We start from the raw sequence: 8,177 nt of genomic DNA, 5'->3' as shown, positions 1-8,177 counted from the left end.
AAAACAATTTCAGCAAGATTATAGGATCTAGAGCTTATATATGTGAGAGATTTAAGTGCCAACTTTGATAATTATTATAGCTAAGACAAGACAAACAAATGTTAGATTCGAAATAACGAATAACTGTAGTAGTACTTCAGAATTATCGACACTTAATAACCTTAGGACAACAGTGAACAAATCACTCTAGATTTAGGCAATAATAGCATATATGAACCAAAATTGAGCAATAAGGTGCCTAACAACATGCCAATGTGAAAATTCCGAAAACCAAAACCCTATTACAACAACTGGAAATTATTCTCCTAATTGTTAATGTTATTTAACAATTTATTTGTTGTTTGCTACGGCAAATACTGAATAAATCACACTGCAACCTTCACAAATATAATACTGCGGAAAAAAATAAAACGCTAGAAGTTGAGAAATGCTAGCACACACACATAAAATTAATACAATTATTTTTGGACATCCCCAAAAAATCCGGTGCAGCAATTGAGAGTTTTATTATTATGAAGCAGTGAGAAATTCTGAGTACAACTGCATGCCAAAATCTAGATATCCTACAGAGAAAAATACTGACAAAAACCTAGTGAGGGATTTTCCTCACCACACAGGCAAACTCTCAGCAGAACGTACCTTCAGAAACTCGGCACTCTGGCCCTCAGCGTTAGCCTATGCGCTACTTTGCGCAGCTTGTTGGACATCAAGCCTGTGACTGGTCTCTAATGAAGTTGTTATGCCTTATGCTAGCTGAAAAGATGATTCTCCGACACTCTGGGACTTCTTCTCGACTTCTAGAACTAAAGACGTCTCTCCCTCTCAACAAATCGAACTTACCTCTAGAAGCTACTGCACTGCCCCTACGTTAGCTTCTCTATGGCTCTTTTGCCTCTCTGCAAATGCACTCATTGGATGTGGAATACTTCCTCCAGCCTCACTGTCTCTGCCCCTCTCACACCGCTTCGATCTCTAGCTCTCTCCGACAACCGATTGTTGTTACTCTAGAAATCAATCTGCCAAGAAATCGAACTGCCTAAGTGTCTCTCCATCACCACATCGACCTCCTCTTATAATCCATTGTTGGAGCACCAATGACCAAGATTAAATCTTAATCAATGGCTAGGATCATCTTGGAGTCAATTTGTGTGAGTTTCCAGATGATTCGCACCTTGACTTAATTAATTCTTATTAATTAACCATATTCCCTAAGTTTAGACTTGGGAAATATTTAAAAATTGATTAATAATATAATTAAGCCATCTCTAGGTGGAATTTCTAGAAAATATTTCTGGGTTTGGATATATCATGTATTCTAGCCTCTCCACCAAATTTTGTGGTTAGAACACATTCGATGCTACAAAAAGTAACACTCCCTCTTAGCGAAGAATGTGTTCTAATGCTACACTCCTTGCTGCAACACCCTGTGTCTGCATCATCTCCTGTCACATTGCTGATGTCTGGCCATACTGCCCACCAACCACTACACAGCCCACCAACCACTATGCAACTCTGATATATGTTGCATCTGTGCTGCTACTGACACTGCCTCTACTCTGCAACTCCCTCTCATTTGTTGTTGCTGCAACTGCAACATTTGCAACTGAAAGGCATCCAAAATACTGAACCAATTGTGATCAGTATGGTGCGTCTATTCCTTGAGTCTCTGACTAATACTAGCATCTGCACTGTCACTAAAGGATCTGCGTTGTTGTTGACTCTGCACTGTGCCAACTGCACTGTTGGAAACTTTGCATTGCGCTCGTCAGCATCTGACTATTACTGGTCTCTGCAATTGTCACTCGGTCTTTTACTGCATCAACTGTCATCAATCCATCCTGCTATTGAGTATTGTGGGCCCTCGTAGCTAGGTAATGATCCATGAGGTGGACTCCTCGGGGATCTTGCCCAACTGTAGCGCTCTGGGGCTACAACACCAATTCACCTCACCTCACTCCTGGAGGTATATCGACAAACATAGCGAAGTCTTCCTCCAACTCAGAGGAAAGCCTATCGATTTCTGCTAAAGCTTCCTGCTAGTCCTCCTTCTCTTCCTTGTCCTTCTTCCTGAGAGGACACTGGGCATTGTAGTGACCAAGTTCACCACACCTAAAGCACTTGACCTTTGACAGGTTCTTCTTCTTCTTTCTGTTCTCCCCTTGTCCTTGACTAGGACCCTTTGATGCGAGGGCCACATTCTCCTCCTCCTTCATTGTCTTCAATCCGTTGTTGCTGCCACTGATGGACCTCTTTAATTGAGCTTGTCTCAATTCCTCCTGATGCAAATCAGCGCACATTCTATCCCATTCCGGTAACCTATCTCTACCTAATATGATTTGGACAAACACCTGCCATTCCTCTCAGACACTATTGAGTGCTAATCGCACTAGCTCCGTGGGTTGAGGCATTGCCCCAACAATTGACAATTGTTCTTGGACCTCCTTAATTCTTCTAAGGAAGGGATCTATGCCTTCCCCTTTCTGCATTCGGATGAGTCTCAACTTCTCCTCTAGGTACATCTTTCATTGCTCGGAAGTACCCTGGTACAATGTGGAGAGAGCATCCCACATTTGCTTGGCAGTATCTTTGCCAGCTATATGTGAGACAACATGATCCCGAACTCCATCTAGGGTCAATAGTTCGCTCATGCCATCTCCTTCTTGTACTCTTTTTGCTGATTTGCATCCTGAGGAATCGCCACCACTACATCAATATAGGCTTTCAAGCCATATTCATCTAGAAGGAAGGACATCCTTTCCTTCCAAATGACGTAGTTGGAAGCTCCATCCAACCTATCCTGATCCGGAAGCCGAGCAGTGGCCATCTCAACAATCTGTCGAAAACTTCCTCTTTCCTTCTGCTCGGCTGTTGCTCTGTTATTCGCACTCCCTTTTGGAGTGAGAGGATTTGCTCACAACTACTGCCCATATGCAGGGAAAATTGAACTTCTTGAGGCTAGAAGTTCCCTAAGGAAAATTTTCCCTGTGTGTGCTCTTCTCACTTCCATCCCGACATTGGCTTTGCTCTAGCGAACTCTGCAAAAACCTTTGTGCCCAGCTAGAGATCTTCCGAATGAAAAATCTGAGTTGCTCCCTCTGCCACTGGAATCACTCGATCTGTGTAGAATTTTTCTGCAAATCAGCTAGCTCTGATACCATGTAGAAATTCCCACTGTAGATCACCTGATAATTCAATAGACTAAAGCAAAATACTTGATCTAATTCTACAACCAATTTAGCGGAAGCTTAATCGAACATGAGCAACATCAATAAGAACACATATAACTGATATGGAGAAATCAGTCACACATAACACAGAAAATATAACCAGGGGAAAGCCTCAGCCTAAAACCCTAACTCTGTATTATCATACAAGTGGAAATATAGTCTGGATTACAAAAAGAATCAGCTCACAACCTATTCTGCTCTCTCTCCAATCCCTCTACTGCTCATAGATAGTCAAAGGCCTCTCTCAAACCTTCTCCTCTGCCCTCCAAGCCTCCTATTTCTTTGCGCAATTTTGATTGGAGTCCAGTGCAGCCGCTTGTGTGAATTGGCCTCTTCACAGACGCACTAACCTCTGATCTAACTGCGCAATCCTGAAGGAGATAAATCCTTCTCATGGATGAGCTTCCTTTATAGGAAAAACATTCATCCAACTGATAATACATTGTCCCTTCTCTGATCTCAACTGGGTCTCTATCTGAACTGACATGCCTGAGTTATTCATGAGAGAATCTTCAGTTCTCTGAAGTGCAGCAGTTATATGCAAGCATGCATTAACTAACTGAACTTACTTAATTTAAACAAACTGTTTAAATCAATTATATCTGGATTTGACTCAGTTCACTGAGCCAACTAATTACATCTCAAATTAGAACTCATCCTTATCTCTTTAACTGATGGATAAATTCCTCAATTAATAGAGAAATTGTTGCATGTCCTCACATAGACTTCATGTTTGATTTTTCACAACTAATTAACTCATGGAGAATTAATTTATTTATTTTCAAATAGCTATTAAGTTCAAATTCAAATTTTACTTCCTATTTTTAGTCCATGGACTGACTAAAATAGGAATCCATCCTGAACTGCTAAAAATAGCAATGCTATTTTTAACACTTCCATTTTTCATTCCCTGTTGCTCAATCCAGCACTGGTACCCAAATAGCAGTGCTATTTTTAGCACTTCTATTTTTAGCATTTCTTGTTGCCATTTTCAACATTCCCTCTCAACAAGAAAGACATTCAACTCAAACCCGATCTTGTACCTTTGGAATGTTCTGTATGCAACACTTCTCCCAAGTGTGGTTGCTCCAGCAACTCAAGAAACAAAAGAAACTCCCAACTGACCTCTCTATTGAGCTAGAAACATACTCTGATGCTGAAGCTCTACCTGCTGCTGACAAGTGCTCCCTCTTTGACCTCTGAGCTGCTGCAACACTCCATGCATCTTGCATCGTTGCACACCACTCTGTGCCATCCTGCACTCGTGCAACACTCCTGTTCCTCTCGCATTGTTGCAGCCTACTAGCTCTACACTGTCTTGGGACTCTGCATTGTAGCTCTCTCTGCCCCTCCATCCGCATTTGTTTCTACCCAATCAGCTAGTCCTGCTACTCCTTGTTGGGGCTCCTGTAGCAAAGTCTAATCCAAGAGGTTGGGTACCTTAAGGATCCTGCCCCTATCCCAGCCTTCTTTGGACGATCACTCCACATCACCCCACCTCCTACTTGGAGGTATGGATGCATGTGATCCCTCTGCCCACCTGGCTTGAAATTTCCCCCTACTGGAGGTCTCTGCATGAGTGGATGCCTCCACTCGATCTCCTCTCGGCTTCTCTAGTTGTAGTTGCTCCACAACCTTCTGAAGCTACTTCACCAATTGTGGCTCCTCCACAATTGTCTGAGACTTCTTCTCGCGTTGCATGTTGAGAGGTAATTTACTCTCCCTCTCAACCACCAAGTATCTAACCTTTGCCTTGCTCTTCAAGGCTTTGTATGCATCTTGTACCTCAAGTGCATACAGGTTCTTGGCTAGCACACCAATCTATTTCATCTTTCCTGTCGTACGAATTTTTTTGGAAAAAGAGCGGATTTTAAATCAGCGATATCTCTCTCATCCGAACTCTGATTCAGCCGATTTTTTTCCGCAAGGAATCAAAACCTACTATTTGTTTCTGAAAATTTTGTACAGAGATTTTAAGATCTGCTCTGCAAACTCTTGGCCCAAAACTCAAAACTTTGAAATCTCCTCTCAGTATACTGTTCTCTCCTCTGATCACCTTTGCTCCGATACCATGTAGAATTTTTCTACAAATCAGCTAGCTCTGATACCATGTAGAAATTTCCACTGTAGATCACCTAATAATATAATAGACTAAAGCAAAATACTTGATCTACTTCTACAACCAATTTAACGGAAGCTTAATCGAACATGAGCAACATCAATAAGAACACATATAACTGATATGGAGAAATCAGTCACACATAACATCAGAAAATATAACCAGGGGAAAGCCTCAGCCTAAAACCATAACTCTGTATTATCATACAAGTGGAAATATAGTTTGGATTACAAAAATAATCAGCTCACAAGCTATCCTGTTCTCTCTACAATCCCTCTGCTGCTCATAGACAGTCAAAGGCCTCTCTCAAACCTTCTCCTCTGCCCTCCAAGCCTCCTATTTATTTGCGCAATTTTGATTGGGGTCTAGTGCAGCCACTTGTGTGAATTGGCCTCTTCACACACTCACTAACCTCTGATCCAACTGTGCAATCTTGAAGGAGATAAATCCTTCTCATGGATGAGCTTCCTTTATAGGAAAAACATTCATCCAACTGATAGTACACTGTTAGGCCCTTATACTACTAGTGTAACCCCTTATTGTTATTAGTACAACCCACTTATTATATTGATGTACCCATGTAGTGCCCATATTGTTACTATTGTGCCCCATAGAAGCCCACTATTGTTATTATTGTGCCCTTACATTATTATTGTTATGTCGGCTCTGATTATGTTATGACCCCTTAGACTCCTATATAAAGAAAGGAGGTCTTTTCATTTGTATCATCCAAGAATTGTTCATTTGTGTAATGTAAAGGAGGTTGCCCCCTCGAAGAGGCTGAATTCTAAGTCGTTGATCTCTCTTTTCTGTCTTTTTGTGAGCTGGTTTCATAACATTTGGCATTAGAGCTTTGGATTCTAGGGTTTCGCTGCTCCAAACAGATCATTGTGGCATTTTCGCTATAATTTTTTTCTGCGATGTTTCAAAAGCTAAAAAAAAAAGCCCATTTAAGAAGACATCGCGCTAAAGCTTGGGTCCGAATTTCAGAGCTTTTCGCGCTATATTGGCGGAGATATGATCTGAGGAAGTTGGTCTTTTTGCAGACTCTTGAATTACATTCCAAACAGGTGACTTGGGGAAAATCGTCATAACTTTCTCTCTGAGCATTGGATTGAAATTTCGTAAGAAGGTATAGAAAGAGGACGGACTGTAGTTTCTTGTATATATTTTGCAGAGCCAAAGGTCGAAACAGTGACACGTGGCACTTCATACAAGTTTGCTCTTCTGGAAAGGTCTATAATTAGGTCATCTTGGGATATTGTGCATAACTTGTTCTTGGAAAATCCAATTTGGATCAGACTGGTGGCATTGGAAAGAGGACACAGAGTGCTACTGCAAGTCGCAATTTCAGAACTTAAAGATCCGAAAGTACAGAGTTACAGTCGTTTCAAGATCGAGCTCCTAAAATCAAGAAAAAGCAAGATGAGGAAGTTTGATGGCAAGGATCTGGTAAATTGGATACTTCAGATGGAGCAATATTTTGATCTACATGGTGTACCACTGTTACAAAACGTATGTATTGCATCTTCATATTTAGAACCGGATCAATTTTTATGGTACGAAGGGCTTTGTTCTCGTAAAAGACTTGTTACGTGGTCAATTTTCACAGAGGAAATGGTAGCACATTATGAGGATACAAAGAGCAACACCTTCTTTAGAGCAACACCACAACAATTGGAAATGGTAAAAGGGCTTTGTGACATAGTGGAAAGCAAAATTATGGAAACCAGGAAGCATACGCCTCACAACTATAAAGATGGAAGTGTTGTTTCTCCTAGCCTTCCACATCCTACAAGGGTTACACCACAACAATTGGAAGAAAAAAGAGAAAAAGGGATTTGTTACAATTGTGATAGCAAATGCACTAAAGGTCATAAGTGTGCTGAGAAGAAATTATTTTACATAGAATATGAAGAGGAGGAAGAAAAGGATCAAGAAACATCAAAAGAAAAGGATATACATCAGGACCCCACCCTAGAGAAAGAAGAAATGAATCAGACCATATCTTGTAAAGCATTGGCAAGAATTACCACTCCTCAAACTCTCAAGATAGAAGGACATATCAAGAAGAAAAAGGTGCAAAAAGTGAAAGATCACATCGAGAAAGAAGAAATAAATCCAACCATATCTTGTAATTCATTGGTCGAAATTACCACTCAAACTATCAAGATAGAAGGACATATCAAGAAAAAAATGTTCAAGAAGTGAAATATCACATAAAGCATCAAGAAATGAATCCGACCATATCTTGTAATGGATTAGAAGAAATTGCCACTCCTCAAACTATAGAGATAGAAGGACATATCAAGAAGAAAAAGGTTCAAGCAGTGAAAGATCACATCGAACATCAACAACAAGTTCTCCAACTTTTAAAGGATAATGCCACTTCGGTGCAAAATCAAACGAAACAACAGGTAGATCAACATCGTAGTGAAAAATGTTTTGATATAGGTGATTGGGTATTTTTATTGCTACATCTCAAGCAAGTTATTTATGAGAAGGAAATGTTGGCAATACTACATGCACTCAAAAGATGGCGACCTTACCAAATGGGAAGACTCTTCAAGGATGAGGATGTGGAAGCATTGTTTTGTACTATTTCTATTATCCAACCAGATTGGATAAACGAAGCAAGGGATGAATGGAAGAAGGACAAAGAAGTATGGCCACTTATTCAAAAGTTGCAAAAAATCCCAATTCAAACAATATTGCCAGAAATTGAAGAGGAAGGAAAAATCATATTGGAACCTGGAGCAGTCACAGAAACAAGAACTCGACAGCTATGAAATCGATCAATTTCAGAGTATCTCATGAAGTGGAAGAACTTA

Source organism: Pinus tabuliformis, chromosome J (assembly GCF_031772625.1).
Source record: "Pinus tabuliformis cultivar Carrire ecotype Pingquan chromosome J, CPIR1, whole genome shotgun sequence".
Lineage (NCBI taxonomy): Eukaryota > Viridiplantae > Streptophyta > Pinopsida > Pinales > Pinaceae > Pinus > Pinus tabuliformis.
This window is presented reverse-complemented; position numbering follows the sequence as displayed.